Below are 6,409 nucleotides of genomic sequence, written 5' to 3' on the forward strand. Positions count from 1 at the left end.
TCCCTCTGTGAAGATACAAGAAGTCAGCCATCAGCAACGTTTAAGAGAGCTCTCACAAGAACCCAACCATTCTGGCACCCTGATCTTAAACTTCCAGCCTCCAGAACTAGGAAATATAAATTTATGTTGTTTATAAGCCACCCAATCTGTGGTATTTTGGGGGAGCCAGAACAAAAGCACAGGGTCAAGATAGTATGGGCCCAGATCATGAATAGACTGCAATTGTAAACGAAAATACTTCAGGTTGATAGGGATTGCATTGAATCTATAGATTGCTTTGGGTAGTATGGCCATTTTAACAATGTTGATTCTTCCTACCCAAAACAGGGTATATGCCTCCATTTATTTATATCTTCTTCAATTTCTTTTTTCGATGACATAATTTTCTGAAAACAGGTCTTCTACCTTTTTGGTTAATTTGATTTCCAGGTATTTTATAGTTTTTGACACAATTGCAAATGGGATTGTTTCTTAATTTCTCGTTCTGAAAGTTTATCATTGGTGTACAAAAATGTCACTGACTTCTGAATATTTATTTTGTAACCTGCTACTTTACTGAGTTCATTAATCAGTTCTAACAGTTTTTGGGGGGAATCATTAGTGTTCTCTATATATAATATTATGTCATTGGCAAATAACGAGAGTTTTACATCTTCCTTTCCAATTTGGATGCCTTTTATTTCTCTTTCTTGTCTTATTGCTGTGGCTAAGACTTCCAATACAATGTTGAAGAGGAGTGGTGAAAGTGGGCATCCTTGTCTTGTTCCTGATCTTAAGGAAAACGCTTTTAGCCTTTTCCCATTGAGTATGATGTTATCTGTAGCTCTGTCATATATGGCCTTTATGTTGAGGTATGTTCCCTCTTTTCCCACTTTGCTGAGAGTTTTTATCATAAATGGATGCTGGATTTTGTTGAAGGATTTTTCTGCATCTATTGAAATGATCATATGGTTTTTATCTTATGATTTGTTAATGTGGTGTATCACATTAACTGATTTACGGATATTGAAACAACCTTGCATCCCAGGAATAAATCCAAATTTATTATGGTGTATGATATTTTTAATGTATTGCTGAATTCGATTTGCTAATATTTTGTTGAGGATTTTTGCATCAATGTTCATAAGAGATATTGGTCTATAGTTTTTTTTTTTTTTTTTTTTTTTTTTTTTGGTTTTTTTGTAATGTCTTTGCCTGGTTTTGGAATCAAGGTAATGGTGGCCTCATAAAAGGAATTAAAAAGCTTTCTCTCTTCTTAAATTTTTTAGAATAGATTGAGAAGAATAGGTGATAATTCTTCTTTGAATGTTTGGTGAAATTCGCCTATGAAGTCATCTGGTCCAGGACTTTTGTTTTTGGAGAAGTTTTTGATTGTTGATTTTATTTCATTGGTAGTAATCAGTCAGTTCATATTTTCTGTTTCTTCTTGACTCAGTCTTGGGAGATTGTATGTTTCTAGGAATGTGTCCATTTCTTCCAGATCATCTAATTTGTTGGCTTATAATTGCTCATAATATTTTCTTATGATCCATTATATTTCTGTGGAGTCCATGATTATTTCTTCTCTTTCATTTCTGATTTTATTTATTTGAGTCCTCTCTCTTTTTCCCTTGATGAGTCTGGCTTAGGGTCTGTCAATTTTGTTTATCCTTTTAAAGAATCAGCTTTTGGTTTCATTAATCTTTTGTATTGTTTTTCTAGACTCTTTTTCATTTATTTCCATTCCAATGTTTATTATTTCCTTCCTTCTATTCATTTTGGGCTATGTTTGCTGTTCTTTTCCTAGTTCTTGTAATTGTAAGTTTAGATTGTTTATTTGAGCTTTTTCTTCCCTATCAAAATACCAATGGCATTTTTTAGAGAGCTAGAACAAATAATCCTAAAATTTATATGGAGCCATAAAAAAACCCCGAATAGCCATGGCAATCTTGAGAAAAAAGAATAAAGTTGAAGGTATCACACTACCTGATATCAAAACATACTACAAGGCTACAGTAATCAAAACAGCATGGTACTGACATAAAAACAGATACATTGATCAATAAAACAGAATAGAGAGCCCAGAAATAAATCTACGCCTATACGCTCACTTAATATATGACGAAGGGGGTAAGAATATACAATGGGGTAAAGACAGTCTCTTCAATAAATGGTGTTGGGAAAATTGAACAAATACATGCAAAAACAAAGAAGCTGGATCATCTTCTTACATTGTATACAAGAATAGACTCAAAATGGATTAAAGACTTAAATTTAAGACCCAAAACCATAAAACTTTTAGAAGAAAACATAGGCAGTAAACTCTCTGATATTACTAACAGGAATTTCTTTTCAGATATATCTCCTTGGGCAAGAGAAACAAAAGAAAAAATAAACAAATGGGACTACATCAAACTAAAAAGTTTTTGTACAGCAAAAGAAACCATCAACAAACGAAAAGACAACTGACTGGGGGAAGATATTCACTAATGATATATCTGATAAGAGGTTAATATCCAAAATTTATAAAGAACTTATGCAACTCAACAACAAAAAACAAACAATCCAATTTACAAAATGGGCAGAAGACCTGAAAAGATACTTCTCCAAAGAGGAAATACAGATAGCTAACGGACATATGAAAAGATGCTCAAGGTCACTAATCATTAGAGAAATGTAAATTAAAACCGCAATGAGATATCACCTCACACCTGTCAGAATGGCTATCATCAATAAATCAAAAAACAGCAAGTGTTGGCAAGAATGTGGAGAGAGGGAATCTTCATACATTGTTGGTAGGATTGCAAATTGGTACAGTCACTATGGAAACAGTATGGAGATGTTTTCCATAGTGACTGTACCAATTAAAAATTTTTTTGATTTTTTAATCAAAAAATCAAATTTTTTTTGATTTTTTAATCAAAAAATCAAAAATTTTTTTGATTTTTTAATCAAAAAATTAAAAATGATATACCTTTTGACCCAGCAATTGCACTTCTGGGTATTTATCCAAAGAAAACCAAAACAAGAATTCGTAAAGATCTATGCACTCCAATATTCATGGCAGCATAATTTACAATAGCCAAGATATGGAAGCAACCTAAATGCCCATCGACTGACAATTGGATAAAGAAACTATGGTTCATATATACAATGGAATATTACTCAGCCATTAAAAAAATGAAATCTTACCATTTGCAACAACATGGATGGACCTAGAGGTTATTGTGCTGAGTGAAATAAGTCAGACAGAGAAAGATAAATACCATATGATTTCACTTATATGTGGAATCTAAGGAACAAAAAGAACAAACTAATCAAAAACAACTCACAAATATAGTGGACAATTTGGTGACAGACATAGGGGAAGGGAGCTGGGGGGCTGGAAGAATGGGATGAAGGATTAAAGAAGTACAAATTAGTAGTCGATAGTTGGGCATGGGGATGAGAAGCACGGCAGAGAGAATGCAGTTAACAATAATATGATGGCTAAGTTAGGGCCAGGAGAAGCGGGGAGCAATTGGGAGAATCGTTTTATGAACAATATAGATGTCTAACCAATGTACTATATACTTGAACTAATTTAAATAAATAAATTTATTTTAAAAAACACTTCAGGTTGCTTTGTAACTTTACCATGAGCACTCAGGAGTGTGGGTCACGCTCTTGTCCACTAATTCCTTTAGTCATTTTTACAAAGGCCTGGGAAAAATTAGAAACCTTATCTCCTGTGAGACCGCTTTCTTAGAGGCTCACTCTCTTCACCCTAAATACAAATTAAACCCCCATGAAAACAGCAAACAACATTAAAAACCTATGGATTATCTAAATGTCCTCTTTGACCTTTTCATGCCTAAATTGTAAATGAAGTGCTTTATATAAACTCTCATAGAATCCATCTCAAATCCCAATGCTGAGTGAAACTTCCTTCACAAAGCCTAATAAATTGATAAAAAACAATCACCAGCTATATGAAAATTTTCAGCATTTCAGAAAGAAGAAATTCACATATTTTCCAATCTCCCAATTCCCATATCTCTTTTCCTCTTACTCCCCACTGATAGCCTTGTTTCCTATTTTATAGTGAAAACGGAAGCCATCAGAAGAGAAATTCCTCAAATGCTCACTTCCAAACCTACTGGGTCATTTCTATCAGCTAAATTACATTGCAATACCTCCCATTATTAAAAAAAAAAAAAAAAAAAAATCCCACTAATTCGTTTTGCCCTTCAGAAAGAAAAAAAAAAAAAAAAAACATTGTTCTGCTTTTCTTTAAAGCAACGCTCCTCAAAGAATTATCAATAATCACTGTCTCAGGGTCTTCTCTATTTCCTCTTAAACTTACATTGATCAATTCTTTTTCTCTATATCTCCAAAGAAACATCTCCTCTTAAGGTTACCAATTTAACATCAATCCTTCATCCTCTTCTTACCCATCTTCTCAGCAACTTCTGACATTGTGGCATGGTATTGGGAAAAACACCCAGTCTTTCTCTTGTGTTTATCCTTTACTCTTATACTACTACCATATTCACAATACTTCTGACACCCAATATGTAGGGTATTTTCCCACACCAAGCAATTCTGCAACATACACACACACATACACACACACACACACACCTTTCTACCCCCTAAGTTCTGGACACGGCTTGAGAAAAATGCATAACCACACAGATTTTCTAACATTATTAACCATGAATCTCAAGAATACCTTTGGTACTACTTGAAAAGCTTGGAGTACTCTCTGAGATTACTATATTCCTTCTCTCTACATTCCTTGTGAGATATTTCTATGTGAGTCTATAATAGGAAAATTTACCTGACCTTAGTGGATAACAAAGGCTTCCTTGAATCTGTATTGTTCAAACAGAGACTTGAAAAATAACAAAGATAGCTAAAGAACTAGCCTGTGCAAACACCCTGGACTTCAGGGAGCTTGGAACACTTTAGCTGAAGTAAAGGCGAGGTAGCTGGAGTCCAGAGAGGCAGGAGATGGTGGGAGAGAGGGGGCTGGGATGCAGTGTCACTCCACTGGGATCTGATGAGACAATGGGAAGCCTTTTCATATATGGTATTTTTTCGTGCTGAGGTGAGTTCCTTCAGTACCAATTTTGTAAATAGTTTTTATCATGGAAAGGTGTTGAATCTTGTCAAATGCTTTTCTTCATCTATTGAGATGATTGTGTGATCTTAATTCTCCATTTTGTTAATGTAGAGGGTTACATTGATTAATTTGCATAAGTTGGACCATCCTTCCATTCCAGGGATAAATCCCACTTGGTCATGTTTATAATCTTTTCAACGTTATGTTGAATTTGGTTTGCTAATATTCTATTGAGGATTTTTGCATCCATGTTTATCAGGGGTATTAGCCTATAATTTTCTTTTCTTGTGATATCTTTATTTGCCTTTGGTATCGAGGTGATGCTGAACTCATAAAAACCATTTGAAAGTGTTTCCTCTTTTATTTTTTGGAAAAGTTTAGAAGAATTGTTATTAATCCTTCTTTAAATGTTTGTATGATTCTGGAAGACATGCTAAGTGATATAAGCCAGACACAGAAGGACAAATACTACATGATACCACTTATGTGAGGAATCTAAACTATTCAAAATCATAGAAGCCGAGAGTAGAATGATGGGCGCTAGAGACTGGGGAAAAGCAAAAATAGGGAGTTATTAGTCAAATTATTAGGGAGTTATTTACTATTAGTCAAATAGTAAAAAGTTTGAGTTATGCAGAACAAGTCCTAGAGATCTACTATACAGTATAGTTGCTATAATTAATAGTATTTTCCTACAAAAATATAAGGAATATTCACTATTAGAGCTATTAATATTAATCACATTATTATTGGTTTGATGAGGAAACCCCGTATACATTTTAGCAGCTACTACTTTAATAAAGTCAATATCTATTTCTATTTCACAATATTTTCACAAAATATTATGAAAAATATTTGTTTATCATGACAAAAAATTGTCTCAAACCAACAACCAACATTATGTTCAATAGTGAAAAACAGAGGTGTTTTTATAATAATTAATGACAACAGAGGAGTAGCTGCATTGATTAGTGTTAATACATTTTAGAATTATTAACCAATGCAATTAGACTAAATAAGTAAATGAATAAATAAACTGAGTTTATATATATTGAGAGGGAAATTATAAGTATTTGCAGAAGTTATTTATGACTGAATCCCTGAAACACATAAGAATTAACTGATAAAATTTTATAGCCAGAGCTCTTAGTATTGTGGTTAGTTATAAAATAAATATACAAAAAATAAAAAGACTTTCTATACACCTGCAATAACCATTTAATAATGTAATGAACAAAGGATGCCATTCAAAATTAAAACAAAAATATAAAATATCTAAAAATAAACATTTCAAAACTAGGGATCTACAAGAAAACTATAAAA

Source organism: Pteropus vampyrus, unplaced genomic scaffold, assembly GCF_000151845.1.
Source record: "Pteropus vampyrus isolate Shadow unplaced genomic scaffold, Pvam_2.0 Scaffold20, whole genome shotgun sequence".
In the NCBI taxonomy this organism is placed as follows: domain Eukaryota; kingdom Metazoa; phylum Chordata; class Mammalia; order Chiroptera; family Pteropodidae; genus Pteropus; species Pteropus vampyrus.